This window comes from Amblyomma americanum, chromosome 1, assembly GCF_052857255.1.
Source record: "Amblyomma americanum isolate KBUSLIRL-KWMA chromosome 1, ASM5285725v1, whole genome shotgun sequence".
NCBI classification, from domain to species: domain Eukaryota; kingdom Metazoa; phylum Arthropoda; class Arachnida; order Ixodida; family Ixodidae; genus Amblyomma; species Amblyomma americanum.
The window spans coordinates 461,219,126-461,236,622 of record NC_135497.1 but is presented as its reverse complement, the minus strand read 5'-3'; the positions used below and the strand labels follow the sequence as shown (position 1 = coordinate 461,236,622).

At 50.3% G+C, this 17,497-nt stretch overlaps 1 long non-coding RNA gene and 1 pseudogene across 2 annotated transcripts in view; both read right to left on the bottom strand.

Annotated features, from left to right (window-relative positions):
* LOC144104477 (uncharacterized) overlaps positions 1 to 17,497 on the bottom strand; it is a 127,137-nt gene that overhangs the window by 102,646 nt on the left and 6,994 nt on the right. The window lies entirely within an intron of this gene.
* The window catches only part of LOC144126117 (uncharacterized), a 68,973-nt pseudogene continuing 57,521 nt past the window's right edge, over positions 6,046 to 17,497 (bottom strand).

The window sequence follows — 17,497 nt, the reverse complement described above, 5'->3', positions numbered from 1 at the left end:
CCTTTCCTCAAAATCCAATTTACAATATCCTCTCTCATTCCCACTATCCTTTATTCCTTCTCTTACGGCGCGGGGGGGTGTCGACCGAGATATGTCGAACAGTTCCTGCGTCATTTCCTTTTCGCAAAAGCCAATCAAAACAAGCGAGCCGCCGGCGGCAATTGGGTTCATCGGCGTTGACAAAGTTGTAGAGGTCGTGCATTTTCACGAAAAGAAATGCGCACAACTGGCTCCCTGGGTGAGTGGACATATCTTTCTCGCTTTCATGCACGTGGTGTTGGTGTCCAACTGCGAAAACTTGCATTGGTTGCGTACCGCGCATTGGATAGGCAGCGCGCCCACCGTGCCATCCTGGCAGGTTGCAGTTAATGGTTGATCGCGAGAGGTTGGCACCCAATGAACGCTGCGGCCTATTGCTGCAGTGCCGCGTGTCTGCCACAACGTTGTCAGCGCTAATGCATGCAGCCCACATCTCTCTCTCTCACCACTGCCACGAACCTCAAATCGAGAGAGAGGCGCTCACTGACCCATAGAGCATGTTATGCGCCCTTCCTTTCCTCAAAATCATCGGCATCTAGAACGCTGGTAACGTCAATGCCAATGAACAGAATAAACACGAAGAGCATTCACTTTGTATATCCTGGATTAGCTGAGCTAAGCACATTCATTGTTTTGTGCAAAAGAATTTCTTTCGTGATGTGTGGAGTGTACAGGGCCTCTCATCAGGTTGTGTCAGCACGACTATGACTACTCGAAAAAATAAATTACCCGGCTATGTGGCATTGCGGTTCGCCCGCCTAGGTGGCTCAGTGCACTGGGCACTCGGCTACTGATCCGGAGTACCCGGGTTCTAACCCGACCGCGGCGTCGGAGTTTCGATGAAGGCGAAACGCTAACGCGCCCGTGTGCTTTGAATTGCCAGTGCCCGTTAAAGATCCCCAGGTGGTCGATATTATTCCGGAGCCCTCCACTACGGCACCTCTTTCTTCATTTCTTCTCTCAGTCCCTCGTTTATCCCTTCTCTTACGGCGTGGTTCAGGCGTCCGCCGATATGTGAGACAGATACTACGCCATTTTCTTTTCCCCGATACCAATTTTCATTTTCACTGTGGTTCGGAGCCATCCCTTTTTGCGCCAGTCGCGCACGCAGCGCATATGCCACGAAGGCTTTTTTGCTTAAACATGGCATTTGATACTGTGAGAATATTCTGTGCACAAAACTATCTACAAAACATGAAGGAAACAACCGCCATTAACCACAGTGCATCATACGACACACCTGAACCAAGAACAAGAAAAGCCGGAACCCAGAACACATCGTTACTACATCATACCACACATCTAAGCAACGATGCACTAGAAAAAAGCGAATGAAGAGCATAGCACTAGTAGTTGCTACTACGGTTCAAACTCGGTCTGAACATACAATCCATTTAAATGAACAATCATTCTGCTGAAGTGGAGTTTTGAGAAAGAAACAGATATACAATGTCGGTCCATCATGCGCGTTTTCCATAGACTGTGTCGTCCAGTCCGAAAGAACATATTTTAGGGCTCTTCAACAAATGCAATCCTGGAATGCGGTGTGAAATGCTCCATTTCTTCTCGAAAAATGGCTTGGTACACTGCGGAGGGGCATTCTATGTATTCTTTTGATTGCCAAGGGTTGTTGGTTCAAGCCTGTTATACGGGGTACGACGTGAACGCGTTTTGTTTTGTGCGACGGTAAAGTGTGTTGGGATGTCTACTGACATTAGGCAGCGATTACTTACAAAAAAAGTTGCTGGCGTTATCCAAAGATCATGTGATAACTGTCACAATGCCATCGCGTCGAAGATTCCACGCGGCAGCAGGTGGGGACCGCGGGAGACTGCCCGAGGTGCATAGAGGTTCCGCACGCACGAGTTCGCGCGAAGTTGTCTTGGGAAGCTATCGCCACGAGGTCCGGTGGTGGCATCAGGAGCGCAGGATGCCAGCATGGTAGGGCCGCTGGGTGATGCAGCCGGGCAGCAACGTAAGGGTTCGCTAGTGACCGCCATGGCTAGCAGTGCGATCATGCCCCAAGCAAAACCGTGTGCGCCGTGTGGGCGAGCGCAGCAGGAGGGTCGCTCTCGAATTTGCCCTCAAAGTTACCATCATATAGATAACCGAAACATGATTTTCTGCTCAGGATTGTGGCTTTACTGTGGGTGGCTATAGGCTTTTTTCTGCGCACAGAACTGTCGAACGTGTCCATGTTGTAGTGATTTATGTTTAGGACACGGTGTTTTGTGATGAGTTCCACAAGTCCAATTTGTAAAACCAAATTATCAGGCCCTACGTTTTCAAAACAGCAACACTCTTTTCTGTCATATGTTTCGCGCTCCTTCTGCTGAGACTAATGTTCTTTTTAGGATTTGTTTGCTCAGTACTTGAATTTGTCTGCACTATTGATTGAAGGCTTGGATTATGAGGTGATTTGAACATTAATCTTTCTACAGAAACCGTTGCGACCAAATAACTAATGAACAGGATAACATCATCTGATTTTCAGAATGTAATCGTTACCGCTATTCGTGTAACTCCAACGACTTCTACTATTGTGGATCTCTTCATCAATAATGTTTGTAATGCCGTGGTGGCGGCTGTCACTATAAGTTCCGGCAATAGCGATCATTGCCCAATATTCATACCATAATAGCGCTCCACTCCCCGAGTAAAGTAACGACTGCCCATAATTATCAAAGCTTTAAATATTCAATGTTGGACTTGTTTCGTACCAAGGTCCAGAACAAGGACCGGTCTGCGGTTCTCAAGGAAAGCATGGCCAAGTGCGCCTACAATACCTTTAGGTCTATATTTTTCAGAATATACAGCTCTAGTTTTCCTCTAAGAAACAATAACTGGCTACAGAAAGGGTGTTTGAGCTAGGCTTTAAAATGCTTGCACTATGTAGAGAACAGGCCACTGAGCGTCCATGCCACGTAGAAGACCTCAGAAGCGAGCAAGAAATTTTTTTTAAAAAATACCCGCTTTCGCACCTCGCGGCGACGTGCGGTGCAATGCTTTCGCGCGAAAACCTGACAGACGACGTCACGTCGTGCACATAACACGTCAGCAGCCGGGAGTTATCATTGGTTCACAGCGCCAAATTCATTCAGATGTCACGCGCTAACGCGGCCGCGGCCACTCCGCGCGAGCCGCATCCGGCGGAGATAGGGAGGGGACCGAGTGAGTGGGGCCGACGAAGGATGGCCGCCGTTTTGGCGTTGGAGAGGAGAGAGAAAGGCGCGAAGACACGGAAGTTTAAATTTTATCTGCAAATACCTCAGCTTCCACGAAACGCATTAAAGGAATTCTTGCTGGGGGATAATTAAAAGCCGTCGTTTTTCAACGTCCCAGACACATCGCATCTTTATTGAGACCCCCTTTCTAGGTCCCTTTAAACTTCATAGGCATGCACAAAAAACTTGGATACATCATGAACAGATCCTGTTAATCAGTCAAAAGAAAAATCTCTACTGTGCATTTTTCACAAACAAGGATCCGTTAACGTTGACAGCATTAATAAAACTGCGCAACAAAATTACTGTCAAAGCTGCCAAAAAGCAAAAGCACACTATAACTAACTATTGTTCACTGACATGTCATCGGTCGATGAGACCGAACTTAGGTAATTACCAATGGCGCGCTTGGAAAGTAGCCTAACAGCCCTAATATGCTCGAGATCGTCGTTGATGGTGAACCAGTTTCTGAATCTGTATTGTCTGACCACTTTAACGACCACTTTGCCGCGAGACCAAAAAAGACGCTTCACCGGACAAGGCCTCATCCTGCCTACAGAAACATTTTCCTGAAACCATGTTTTTAAAACCCATAGATAAATCGGAAGTTTTTGACACGTTGCTAAGCCCGAAGAATAGTAAAGCCATTGTCACTGACAGCATTGAGTTTAAACGTATAAAACGTGTTGTCGATCTATATCCGTACATATTGCATATATTGTTACGGGAATAAACGCCCAGGGCACGGCATGCGCCGACGAAGGGCCCTACGCCGAAGATGAGGTGCGGGGAGCGCGCAGGATCGAGCGCGCGCTGACGAAGATAAGGATTGGGGGCCGCCAGCGGTGAGTGAGTGAGTAAAAACTTTATTGCGGTGTTTCTCCGGCTCTCTCTGACTTGGTGTGGTTTCCTTCAAGCTCTGCTTTCAAGGCCTCTATTTCATCCTCCTCTTGGTTCCGCTTGATTTCTTCAATGATATTCTTGTATTCTTCTATGGCAATGCGAGCCTTCTCAATCTCTTCTTGGGACTTCCGCAATTTTGAATATCTCGGGATGTGGAATGAATTGTTCTGTGAATTCAGATGCTGGATGCCGACACCAAAGGAAGCAAAACCAGCAGAATCATTCCTGAGCTGCAGCTTGAGCATGTTGGGCTCTTTGGTTCATGGCTCGCAGATCTCTTTGGTGAACTCGGCCTTAGTCTAGGCCTGCGCTCTTGCTGGGTGGACCTGAACCAGCACCTGGAGAACAATGTCGTGCCGCTGCGCCCTTCTTGACATTACTACAAGAGGAGCAGACAAGATCCTCGTCCTTGTCGCCACCCGAGGGCAGCGTGCGGTCGGCGGAATCGACCACGGGCAGTTGCCCCGAAGCAGCAGTGGCACAGGCGGCGACCTTCATTGAGGGCATCGCGCAACACAACCGACTCGAGGACGACCACCGCCGAAATCGCGGCGTGGTGCTTGGGGGCTGCGTCCGCAGCGGCGCCAGCTGCCTTGTCCTTTCCTGTCAACGGCTGCCAGGCCCTGGCCGGCGACTCCTGGGCGACGTCCGCAGCTCTGGGCGCTCGCGACGACAAGGCCGACTCTGGGCGTCCGCAGAAGATTGCTCCGACTCATCGAGAACAAACGTGCCCGAGCGCCTCAGTTGTCCAGGAACTTCTGACGTTTTTGGGGCATCCGACCTGCTCTCCAGAACTGCGCCAGCAGCACCGTAGTGCCGTGCATTATTGGCGTTTTTCACGGTTCCGGCAAACGGCGACGCTTTCGTGCCTGCAGAAGAACAATCCCGCGCCGGCACGCCGGCGGCAGTCGTCTTTTTTGTCAGCGGCGGCGTGACCTACCTCTGCTGCGGGACGCAGATCCCGCTCGGCTGCGGTATATGGCCGACTTTCGCCTCGAAGCGGGAGAGCTTGGCGGGCTCAGGTGCCATGGTAAGCACCGGAGTTCCAGATTTCTTCATCGTACGCCGAGCTGATGGAGCTGATGGAGTGTGGATGCCATCGGGATCCTGGAAGCGCGCGGGCGCTTGCAGAGGGGGCCACTGCCCGCTTCCGGCGATCTCCACAACTGCTGCTCGGCGCTGATGGCGTTGAAGTAATGCCTCTTGTCCTGGAAACATTCTTCAGACGCCTCCAGCTTGCCCTCTCCGTCCACCACCTCGTCGGCAGCAGCGTCGCGTGCTGGCGTCGACCTGTCTGCGTCGGGAGACAGCAGCGAGTACGCAACCTATTTCAAGGTGAACATCAGCGCTCGACAATGGGTTCCGGTGCGGACAGTCCTTGTCGGCGCCGACGCACATGGCAGCGCAGGTGCAGCCCGGTCACCGGGGAACTATTAGCAGAGCGGAGATAGCAGGCGGGAACTCACCGGTAGGTCGTTTGGCTATCGGGAGGCGTAAGTGAGCAGGCAGGTGCTCGCCGGTAGGCCACTGCCTACCGGGCGGCTGGAGACAGCGGGAAGGGTACCGTGGTGGGTAGCGTGGGCGGAAAGCCAGACCTCGGACGTGGATGTCCGGCCGGTGCAGGCTAGCTTGCCTTGGGGAAACGCCGATCTCCAAATGACGTCCCGCCACTCAGCTAACCACTGCCACGTCTGCCTCGAAGCCAAGCTCGAACGTTCGATTGTGCACGCGCACCATCTCGCCCCGCACGCGGCCACTCTTCTTTTCTTTGTCCGCCCGGAACCAATTGGTAGAATCCACATCATCACACATGGACGCCACCACAGCTGGTTTTGGAGTGGCTGCTTCTGATGCGAAACGACCAGCTCCTTTTGAAGGGCTAATCCTTGCCCGGCGGTGGCGACGGCTTGCGCAGAGACCCGTGCCGCCCGAACAGGCCCAGTGGCTCCTCGGTGCAGGTGCCGACGCTGCGCGAAGAGCCGTGAAGGTTGCGGTTTCACTTGACGTGCATCTTCTTCCTCCACGAAGACATGGCGGTTCAGGCGGGGCTCAATCCTGGCAAACGGAGAGTGCTCACAGCGACGAGCGGCAGCAACAGATGTGAGGCGCGTCCGGCTGGCTCCGAACCCGCAGTTTCCCACGCTCGCGGCTCGACAGCAGCCCTCCGGTTGTCGCCCCCTGGTGGTTTCAGGTGGCGCCTGAAAGACGAAGGTGGAGGCTCCGAAACGCGGCATTCGTAAACCTTTGGGCTAGGAAGCTGCGAAGCAGACACAACCGGGCTTCAACAACCTCGTGCAGCTGCCGCGCCTTGTCAGGACAAGCCGGCACGAGGGGCATTCTGGTTTGCAGCATCTTGCTGCTCAAGGAGGTCCCCACCTTCCTTGACCCATATGTGAGCCGCAGTAGATCGTCCTGGGAGCAGGGGGCATTCTATAGGGCCGACAAGTCCTCTGTGCAGCTATCACCGTTGTCCGCCGTGAAAGAGGCAAAGAGGTGCCGCACATATGCGTCCTGAGGTGGCGATGTCTCGGACATGCTGCGGCGAATTCTGGAATGGAAACGCTCTGTGGATAAACGTGGCAGCGAGTAGGATCACTGGTTGCTTTGGTGCGACCCATGTGCTCCACCCAGCAGCCTGCCACCTCCGTTGCCGGCACGAGGAGACGACCGATGCTCAGCCGCGTGCCAGGACTGTGACATGACCGTTGGGTCAGCCACCGAGAAGCTCTTGTGGGGTCTGTAACGCGACCTCAGCTGGCTCCCGCCATATGGATCTACCGCGCATGGATATATGTATCAGCCGTTCGAACACGAAAAATGGAAGATAGTACAGGCGGTGGATGGAGGCAGATGGTGTTATTCACGTTGGGTGAGCTGAAACTCTCGCGCAGATTGTACCTCAGTTACTCATTGTGCATATCAATTCGAGACAGCTAGCAGTTCAGTTTCTCCGAAGTTTCTGGCAGTTTGGCATTTTCCACAGACAATTCGCTCTGCAGCTTGACTTGCTCATTTAGAAGCTAATGAAGGTCTTCAATACGAACCTCCATCTTCTCCGTTTTTTATTTAAATCGATCCAGCTCCTCCTTCTTTCTCTCTGTCTAGCGTGCTATGTTGCAGGCCCTGTATCTGGTCAGAACGCATCTCAAGGACAACGTTAAGGCTCTCCACTTCCTTCTGGAGGTCAGCATTTTTCTTGTAAAGCCACTGTATTATGGTTTCAGTGTCGAGCAGCACGGATTCCTGGAATTCCTTGGCCTACTGCTGCAGTACCTTGTACTGCTGGAGCTTGAGCAGGGTTTCGTGCTGCTCGTCCAGTTCTTTCTTGCGCGTTTGGTGGTCTTCTTTGATGGAGTCCAATTGAAGAGAGAACTCCTCGTTAATGGCGTCTATTTTATCTCGATGCCGCTGCTTGAGTGAATCCAAGGTTCCCTCATGGCTCTGGAGGTCATTTTCAATTGTGCTTGCATAGAAGGCCTTCATCTCTTCAAGCTTTTGCTCATGCGACTCCATATAGCCTGCCATCTCATTTTTGTGGGCGGCTTCGAACTCTTGAATCAACCTTTCGCTAGCATCTGGCACTTTTCCTAACGGCATGACATGTGCAAAAGTTTCTGTTATATTCAAGGAAGGAAACAGGATCGATGAAAGCAACTACTGACCATTATCTATAACTCCAATCTTCTCAAAGGGCCTTGGGAAGTTAATGCTCAACGGATTAGATGGCTTTGTTACTAAACACAATATTGTCACGTAGTGGTGACGGCAGTCGAAGCAGCGATGAAGACGGACGAAAGGGTCTTCTAAAAGAACTGTTTATTGGGCTGACTTGCACCCAAAATGGACTGAATCACTCGGCGGCGGCGAAGCGAGAAGCGTGCTCGGCGGTCGTCGAACAGAATGCCCGCCGCTGTCGGCCGTGCTCAATTTAAAGCTGATAGCGAACATTCGAGATAAAGGGCGCAAAGTTACTAGAACATTCCGGAACAACGTAGAATCAGCTTTGCCTGGCTGCGATCAATCGAGATAAATCTAGTCGCGTCTTGCGTCGCAAACAAAGCGATAAGGTGGTGTCGCGGCAGATTTGAAAAACGAACAAACACTGCAAATATTCGCGGCATTACTCCCCTCTCAAAGAAGCATCGACCCGATGCATTAAAACAAATAATGCAACTGTAAGGCTAATGAAGAAGATGCGTCTGATGATTTGAAAAGACGAAGACGAGGTGACAGTGTTCTCGAGAGTTTTTGCCAGCGCTACGCTTGGGTGTCTTTTGCCGATCTGATCCCAGACTGCTTCCGTTGCCGTTCCCGTCGCCCCAGTACCTCGTAATAAACCCCCCCCCCCGTTACATTTGGTGGAGGTGCGGGGTAACGATCCCCGCAAGGGAAAAAAACGGATCTTGCGAAAATAGAGCATGGAAATGCAGCGGCCTTTAGCGCGCATAATACGGCTTCAGACGGACTACATGGACTTCTGGTCGTACGCGGCGTCGCTGGGATGCAGTCATTGCGTCAGGAATGACTTCATAATCCAGTTCACCCAGCCGACGAAGAACCTTGTACGGGCCGAAATAGCGGCGCAAAAGCTTTTCACTCAATCCACGGCGGCGAATGGGCGTCCACACCCAGACTTGGTCTCCTGGCTTGTATTCCGCGTTGCGTCTTCGTAGGTTGTAGCGTCTGGCGTCGGACCGCTGCTGATCTTTGATCCGTAATCGGGCAAGCCTTCGAGCTGTTGTTGTTGTTGTTAGCCTATCAAAAGATGGCACATACCCCCACTGGGGGATCGGCCAAGAATCGGGTGGCTATTCACCTGAACGCAGTTTACAAAAAGGAAAAGCACGTGGGAGCGCAACACCGGTGAATTTTTCGTCATGAACAGAAAAGGGATGAGAGTTTTGATTTTAGAATTTTAAGAATAATAATAGAGGGATTAAATAATGATTTAGTCAAAATGTAATAATTGATAGAAAAGAAAAGGTGAAACACTTAGCAAGGCAGTCGGTGAGATTCTATCAGGAAATTTTGAACAGCGGTGCAAACAGATCTGTGGCTGAACCCAAATGTGGTGGCGCCAAATGATAGCAAGAGCGGGCTGCTCAAACGAAGGCCAAGATGCTGCAAGGGCCCCTCCAGCAACCTTTTTCTCAGTGAGTTGAATCGGCGACAATACAGCCAAAAATGTTCAACAGATTCTGGCTCACGGCAAAATGCACAAAGGGGAGAGAGCGCCAAACCCGACTTGTGTAAATAGAAATTTAGAGGGGGGATGCGGCAGCGTAGCCTGGTCAATGATACTTCAAGCTGCCGAGAGCAACAAATTTTCCTGTTCCAATAATATTTAAGGTGCTCATAATCCGCCGATGTTAAAAGTGATGTGTCTTGCGTGCTTAAAAACGCACGTCGCCGAAATCTAGATGCTGTAATGTAGGCTGTAGCCGGGATGATTGGCAACACGGGGCCGCTGAGGGAAGGCTTTGCGCGATTATCAGCAATCTCATTTACTGTCACACTGCTGTGGCCGGGAACCCATACTAAATCATCATCATCATCATCATCATCATCAGCCTTACTACACCCACTGCAGGGCAAAGGCCTCTCCCATGTCTCTCCAATTAACCCTATCCTTTGCCAGCTGCATCCACCCTTTGCCTGCAAACTTCTTAATCTCATCCGCCCATCTAACCTTCTGCCGCCCCCTGCTACGCTTACTTTCTCTTGGAACCCACTCCGTTACCCTTAAAGACCAGCGGTTATCTTGCCTTCGGATCACATGCCCTGCCCAAGCCCATTTCTTTCTCTTGATTTCGACTAGGATGTCATTAACCCGTGTTTGTTCCCTCACCCACTCTGCCCGCTTCCGATCTCTTAACGTTACACCTATCATTTTTCTTTCCATGGCTCGCTGCGTTGTCCTTAACATAAGCTGAACTCTTTTCGTTAGCCTCCACGTTTCTGCCCCGTAGGTGAGTACCGGTAAGATTATGCTGTTGTACACTTTCCTCTTGAGGGAAATTGGTAAACTGCTACTCATGATCTGCGAGAATTTGCCATATGCGCTCCACCCCATTCTTATCCTTCTAGTTATCTCCCTCTCATGATCCGGATCAGCTGTCACTACCTGCCCTAAGTAGACGTATTCCGGCACAATTTCTAGGCTCTCGCTGCCAATTGTGAACTGTTGTTCTCTTGCTAGACTGTTGAACATTACCTTGGTTTTCTGCATGTTAATTTTTAGACCCATCGATCTGCTCTGCCTGTCTAACTCGTTGATCATGATTTGCAGTTCACCTCCTGAGTGACTCAGCAAGGCAATGTCATCAGCAAATCTCAGATTATTTAGGTATTCTCCATTTATTCTTATTCCCAACTGTTCCCAATTCAGGCCTCGAAATACCTCCTGCAAACATGCGGTGAACAGCATTGGCGATATCGTGTCTCCTTGCCTGACGCCCTTCCTTATTGGAATTTTATTGCTGACTTTATGGAGGACTATAGTAGCTGTGCAGTTGCTATATATATCTTCCAGTATTTTGACATAAGGCTCTTCTACCCCCTGATTACGCAATGCCTGTATGACTGCTGAGGTTTCCACTGAGTCGAATGCTTTCTCGTAATCAATGAGAGCTATATATAGAGGTTGGTTATATTCTGCGGATCTCTCTATCACCTGATTGATAGTGTGAATATGATCTATTGTGGAATATCCTTTACGAAAGCCTGCCTGATCATTTGGTTGATTAAAGTCTAACGTTGCCCTGACTCTATTAGCGATTACCTTAGTAAATACTTTGTAGGCAACGGATAGTAAGCTGATCGGCCTGTAATTTTTCAAGTCCTTGGCGTCTCCCTTCTTATGAATTAAGATAATGTTTGCATTCTTCCAAGCTTCTGGTACAGTCGAGGTCATAAGGCATTGCGTATACAGGGTGGCTAGTTTTTCTAGCACGATGTCCCCTCCATCCTTCAACAGATCTGCTGTTACCTGATCCTCCCCAGCTGCTTTTCCCCTTTTCATTGCTTCTAAGGCTTTCTTTACTTCATCTTTCGTTACTGGCGGGATGACGCATTGCTGTGCACTGCTGTCTTTCTCATTGGCGCTCTGATTACATTGGCTACTGTACAGCTCTGTGTAGAACTCTTCGGCTACGTTAACTATCTTATCCATATTGCCAATGACATTGCCCTGCTTGTCTCTTAATGCATACATCTGGTTTTTACCTATGCCTAGTTTCCTCTTCACTGTTTTTAGGCTACCTCCGTTCTTTATAGCATGCTCGATTCTCTCCATATTAAACTTCCTTATGTCGGCTACCTTGCGCTTATTTATTAACTTTGATAGCTCCGTTAGTTCTATTCTATCGGTAGTGTTAGATGCCTTCATGTTTTGGCGCTTCTTAATCAGATCTTTCGTCACCTGAGATAGCTTTCCGGTATCTTTTCGAACTGTCCTACCGCCTACTTCTACTGCGCACTCCGTAATTATTGATGTCAGGTTATCGTGCATTGAATGAACATCAAGATCATCTTCGTCAGTTAAAGCCGAGTATCTGTTTTGCAGCGCTATCCTAAACTCCTGTGCTTTCCCTCTTACGGCTAACTCGTTAATGGTCTTCTTCTTCGCTAGCTTCTTCCGTTCCCTCCAAGTCTAAGCTAATTCTAGACCTTACCATTCTATGGTCGCTGCAACGCACCCTTCTGAGGACGGCCACATCCCGAATGATGCCAGGTTTAGCGCATAGTATGAAGTCGATTTCATTTTTAATCTCACCATTGGGGCTCTTCCAGGTCTACTTCCTGTTTTCTCGTTTGCGGAAGAAGGTATTCATGATCCGTAAATTATTTCTATCCGCGAATTCGACTAATAACTCTCCCCTGCTATTTCTAGAGCCTATCCCATAGTCACCTACCGCGTGGTCGTCAGCCTGCTTCTTGCCCACCTTCGCATTGAAGTCGCCCATCAGTACAGTGTACTGCGATTTTACCCTATTCATTGCTGATTCTACGTCCTCATAGAAGCTTTCAACGGTCTGGTCAGCATGGCTGGATGTGGGTGCGTAGGCCTGCACCACTTTCAGCTTGTACCTCCTATTCAGCCTAATTACTATTGCTGCTACCCTCTCGTTAATACTGTAGAACTCCTCTACGTTGCCAGCTATATCCTTATTAATGAGGAAACCCACACCTAGTTCTCGTCTATCCTTTAGCCCGCGATAGCACAGTATGTGTCCGTCCTTTAGTACTGTATACGCCTCACCTGTCCTCCTAACTTCGCTAAGCCCTATCACATCCCATTTAATTCCCGTTAGTTCCTCGAACAGCACTGCTAGGCTAGCCTCACTAGTTAAAGTTCTAGTGTTAAACGTTGCCAGGTTCAGATTCCAATGGCGGCCTGTCCGGAGCCAGAGATTCTTAGCACCCTCCGCTTCGTCACAGGTCTGACCGCCGCCGTGGTCAGTTGCTCTGCAGCCGCTGGGGACTGAGGGCCGAGGGTTAATTGGTTTGATCATAGAAGGTTGTGGCCAAGTACTACACCAGGGTGGCCAAATCCTGCTCTGGTGAGAGAGTGCGTTGTCGGTTCTGGTCACCGAGATAAGGCCGCACTCCAGGCCTGGTTATGACATAACTAATGACTGAAAATTATGAGAGGACATGAGCTGTTTCCTAGACCGTAGAAAACCGAATAGTGCACGTCGGTTGCCCGCCTTTGAAAGATAATCTAAGTGTTGTGAGTCATATTTTTCCTTTGCGCGAGAAACTGTGCGTTTAAAGGTGGCTGCAATAAATTTATAATCACTCCAATTATTCGGACATTGGTTATGAAGAAGCTTTTTCCATGCTGCTTTCCTCCGCCTGTAATCTCTTGTACAGTCCGCATTCCACCAGTTAGAAGAATTCCCTTTTATTGGCCTCACCAGGAACTCCGACTTTTTACGGCTTTCCTCAATAGCCAGACATATGCTTGCTGACTAGTGGACCTCGGCGATGTTAAGCACTGTAGCAAGGGCAGAGCGCAATGCCGTCTGAAATCTGTCATAATTTACATGGGAACGTAACTGAGAAGACGCCGGAGTAACACGACATATGATATCAAAATGAATAGGTATATGATCACTTGAAGTGCCGCTATCAACTGTCGACCAATTCGTTACGCCAATTCCAGGACTAATGAACGTGAGATCTAAAACAGATTGAGTGTGTGAGCGAAGATAAGTGGCCGATCCTGAATTTAAGCACATCAGTTTGTGATCAGAAACCCAGTCCCAAAAGCGCTTGCCGCATGAATTAGTCCTAAAACCCCAAGACACATGGTGAGAATTAAAGTCCCCAGCCACGAGAACTGGGTTTTTACAGTTTACGAGTAAAAAATCCAGAGGTCTAACATCCTGGACTCCATTGGTGAAATAACAATTTGCTATTGAAAATGGAGAGCAGCCAGGAAGTACAAAGTCTATTGCCAAAATCTCACAGTCAGGAGACATTTGTTGAAAAGATACCACAGCCCTGTGGCAAAATTTTGAAGAGACTAAAGTTAGTAAACCCCCGCCTCTTGACTGGCGGTCTAGGCGAAATGACCGATAATTTTGATATAAAAATGTTTGTCGGTTGAAAGCCACGTTTCTTGCAGAATTATGACATCCGGATTAAGCTGAGTAGAAAGGCAGTGTAAATCTGTGGAAGCGCAAAAGAATAGAGCGACAGTTCCACTGCAGAACTCGCAACGACGCTATGGTTGCGAAAGTCTAGCAGCAGCAACTGCCTGCTCCAAAATGGTATCCTTGGGTTTAGTGCCAAGCTGCTTCTTCTTTGATTTGGGCTGGGTGCCCTGAGAAGACAACGAATGAGACATGGGGGACCCACTGCGCTTAAGAAGCCGCGCATCAGGCTCCACCATCTCGGAATCATACATTATATCAACATCCCTCGAAGTACCCGAGGTAGGTACAGCGGAAGTGACAGAAGTTTGTTCCTGGGGTTGTGATGCTACTGGAATTTGAGACCGGATAAGAGGAGAGGGAATTGTTGTCGAAAGAGGTGCCAAACTAGCCTGCACGGCATGTGTAATCTGAGTCGCTAGAACATTTGTAAAGCACTCCGACACACTTGCGGCAATCTTTTCTACCATTTTAGACATCGAAGCCTCCACAGCAGCCGCAATTGCCTGGGACAGCGTTGAGTCTAGCATGACACCTTGCCGAGCGGTCACACCGGCATAACCGCGGGCACGTTCTTTGACCTCTGAAATAGCGTCACGGCGCGAACAGCGTTTCCTGTCAATTATTTCCATAATTTGAATTTCCTGAGCTCGAGAGGGACAATTTGAGTAGTTTGCAGAGTGCGCACCACCGCAAAGGCAACACTTCTCATTCTTCTCAGTGCAGGTGCTTGTTGCATGACCATCCCCACAGTTGCAACACCTCAAGTTGGATGCGCTATGTCCATAACGCCAGCAGTTGTTACACTGCAGAGGCCGAGATTATAATGGGTCTACCCGAAAAATTAGAGGCCATGCCTTGATTTCAGAGGGGCAGGAAGTGCCGGCAAAGGTAGCAATCACTGATTCAGTGGGCATCCGCACGTTGTTTGCATCCCGGCTACAGCGGTGCACAGCAACAACACCTGCAGCCGACAGAAGCTCAAGAGTCTGTGCCGGAGACAGGGAAGAGTCTACACCTCGTACAATACCTTTCGTGCGCGCCAGATGAGAAGGGATGAAAGAACTTACCCGAAGGGAGGCAAAGGATGAGGAGTTTAGTAAATCTCTTACACAGGCGAGGTCCGGCGATCTGCCCAGAATCCCACCGCGTCCAAACTGGCGAACCTCTGAGATTGACTCATAATGAGAAGTCGTCGACTGGAGAGCAGCCCGAACAGCACCAGGGTTGTTCATCCTGATAGCACCACCATCCTTAGGCACCAGCGCGACAGGGATACTGCCGACACCACTGCGCAAAAAAGCTTCCAACGGTAGGAGATCAGGTGACAGAGAAGCCAACCAGAGGGAACTACCCTGGCCGGGAGACTGGGTGGACATAGTCCGGGCTTACTGCCTTACCGCGCAAAGACGCAGAGAGAAAATGCCACAATCAGCCACCCGAAACTTAGCCGATCGTTCCCAGCAGGGCGTAAAGAGACTCGGAGAGCAGGTTAGCGCCGGCGATCAGATGGCGACAGCAGATCAGGCGCGTTGAAGGTAGGCGGCAACGTCGACGTTCTCTTCTTCTGTAACGTTGGGCAGCATGGCGTCTAGCGTGGTCGTGGCATCCCTGCCATGGACGAGCCTAAAAGGCGTCATCTGCGTGGTCTCCTGCACTGCGGTGTTGTAGGCGAAGACGACGTAAGGCAGGATGACATCCAAGGTTTTATGTTCGGCATCGACATACATAGCGAGCATATCGGCGATGGTTTTGTTCAGGCGCTCGGTCAGTCCGTTGGTCTGCGGATGGTATGCAGTTGTCCTCCGGTGGCTGGTTTGGCTGTAGCGCAGGATGGCTTGCGTGAGTTCCGCCGTAAATGTTGTTCCTCTGTCCGTGATGAGCACATCGGGGGCGCCGTGTCGGAGAAGAATGCACTCCACGAAAAATTTGGCCACTTCTGCTGCTGTTCCGTTCGGTAGGGCTTTCGCCTCGGCGTAGCGGGTCAGGTAGTCGGTCGCTATGATTATCCACTTATTTCAAGATGTTTACGTTGGAAAAGGTCCAAGCAAGTCCATGCCAACCTGCTGAAAGGGTCTTGAGGGAGGTTCAATGGGGTTCAGAAATCCTGCTGGTCGTGTGGGAGGAGTCTTTCGTCGCTGACAATCCCGGCATGTTTTCACATAGTGTGCGACATCGGCAGACAGTCGGGGCCAGTAATACTTGTCTTGAATGCGGCGGAAGGCGCGAGTAAACCCGAGATGTCCAGCTGTCGGCTCGTCGTGTGAAGCCTGTAGAACTCCTTCGCGGAGACAAGTAGGTACAACAAGGAGGTAGGCTGTTTTGTTGGCTGTAAAGTTCTTCTTCACAAGGACCTCATTCTGCACACAGAAAGAAGACAGTCCTCGCTTGAATGAAGCGGGGGGTGAAGAAACCATGCCTTCCAGGTACTCGATGAGGCCTTTTAGGTTGGGGTCCGAGCGTTGCTGCTGAGCAAAAGAGCTTGCGCTGATGGGTCCCAGGAAGGCGTCCTCATCGTCGTCCAGCGGCGGTGCATCTACAGGGGCTCGTGAGAGGCAATCGGCGTCAGTGTCCTTGCGTCCGGACTTGTAAACGACGGTGACGTCAAACTCCTGGAGACGCAGACTCCATCGAGCGAGTCTGCCAGAGGGATCCTTCAAATTGGCAAGCCAGCAGAGCGCGTGGTGGTCGCTGACCACCTTGAACGGCCGTCCGTAGAGGTAGGGGCGGAATTTCGACGTAGCCCAGATGATGGCAAGGCACTCCTTCTCAGTGGTCGAATAGTTAGCCTCGGCCTTGGAAAGGGAACGGCTAGCGTATGCGATGACCTTCTCCAGCCCGTCACTTTTTTGAACGAGAACGGCGCCTAGTCCCACGCTGCTTGCGTCGATATGAACTTCAGTATCGGCGTTTTCATCAAATTGCGCAAGGATCGGTGGGGACTGTAAACGACGCTGAAGTTCCTAGAAGGCTTCTGCTTGCGGCGCTTCCCATTTAAACGGCACGTCTGCCTTCGTCAGTTGGGTCAGGGGCTCGGCGATGCGCGAAATGTTTTTCACAAATCGTCGGTAATATGCGCATAGTCCGAGAAATCTGCGCACTGCTTTCTTATCGGCCGGCGGTTGAAACTGTTCAATAGCAGCTGTTTTCTGCGGGTCTGGGCGTACTCCTTCCTTGCTAACGATGTGGCCTAGAAACAGCAGCTCTTCGTAGGCAAAGTGGCATTTCTCTGCTTTCAAGGTTAGGCCAGACGACTTGATTGCGTCTAGTACTGTTCGAAGTCTTTTGAGGTGCTCTTCAAAGTTAGAGGCGAAGACAACGACGTCATCTAAATATACCAGACAAATTTTCCACTTCAGGCCTGCCAGCGCTGTATCCATTACTCGCTGAAACGTCGCTGGTGAGGAACAGAGACCAAATGGCATCACCTTGAACTCAAACAGCCCATCCGGAGTTATGAATGCTGTCTTCTCGCGATCTCTTTCGTCGACCTCAATTTGCCAGTAGCCGCTCTTGAGGTCCATCGATGAGAAATATTTGGCGTTGCAGAGGCGGTCCACTGTGTCGTCGATGCGGGGGAGGGGGTAGACGTCCTTCTTTGTTATGTTGTTCAAGCGGCGGTAATCCACGCAGAATCGAAGTGCGCCGTCTTTCTTTCTCACTAGAACAACC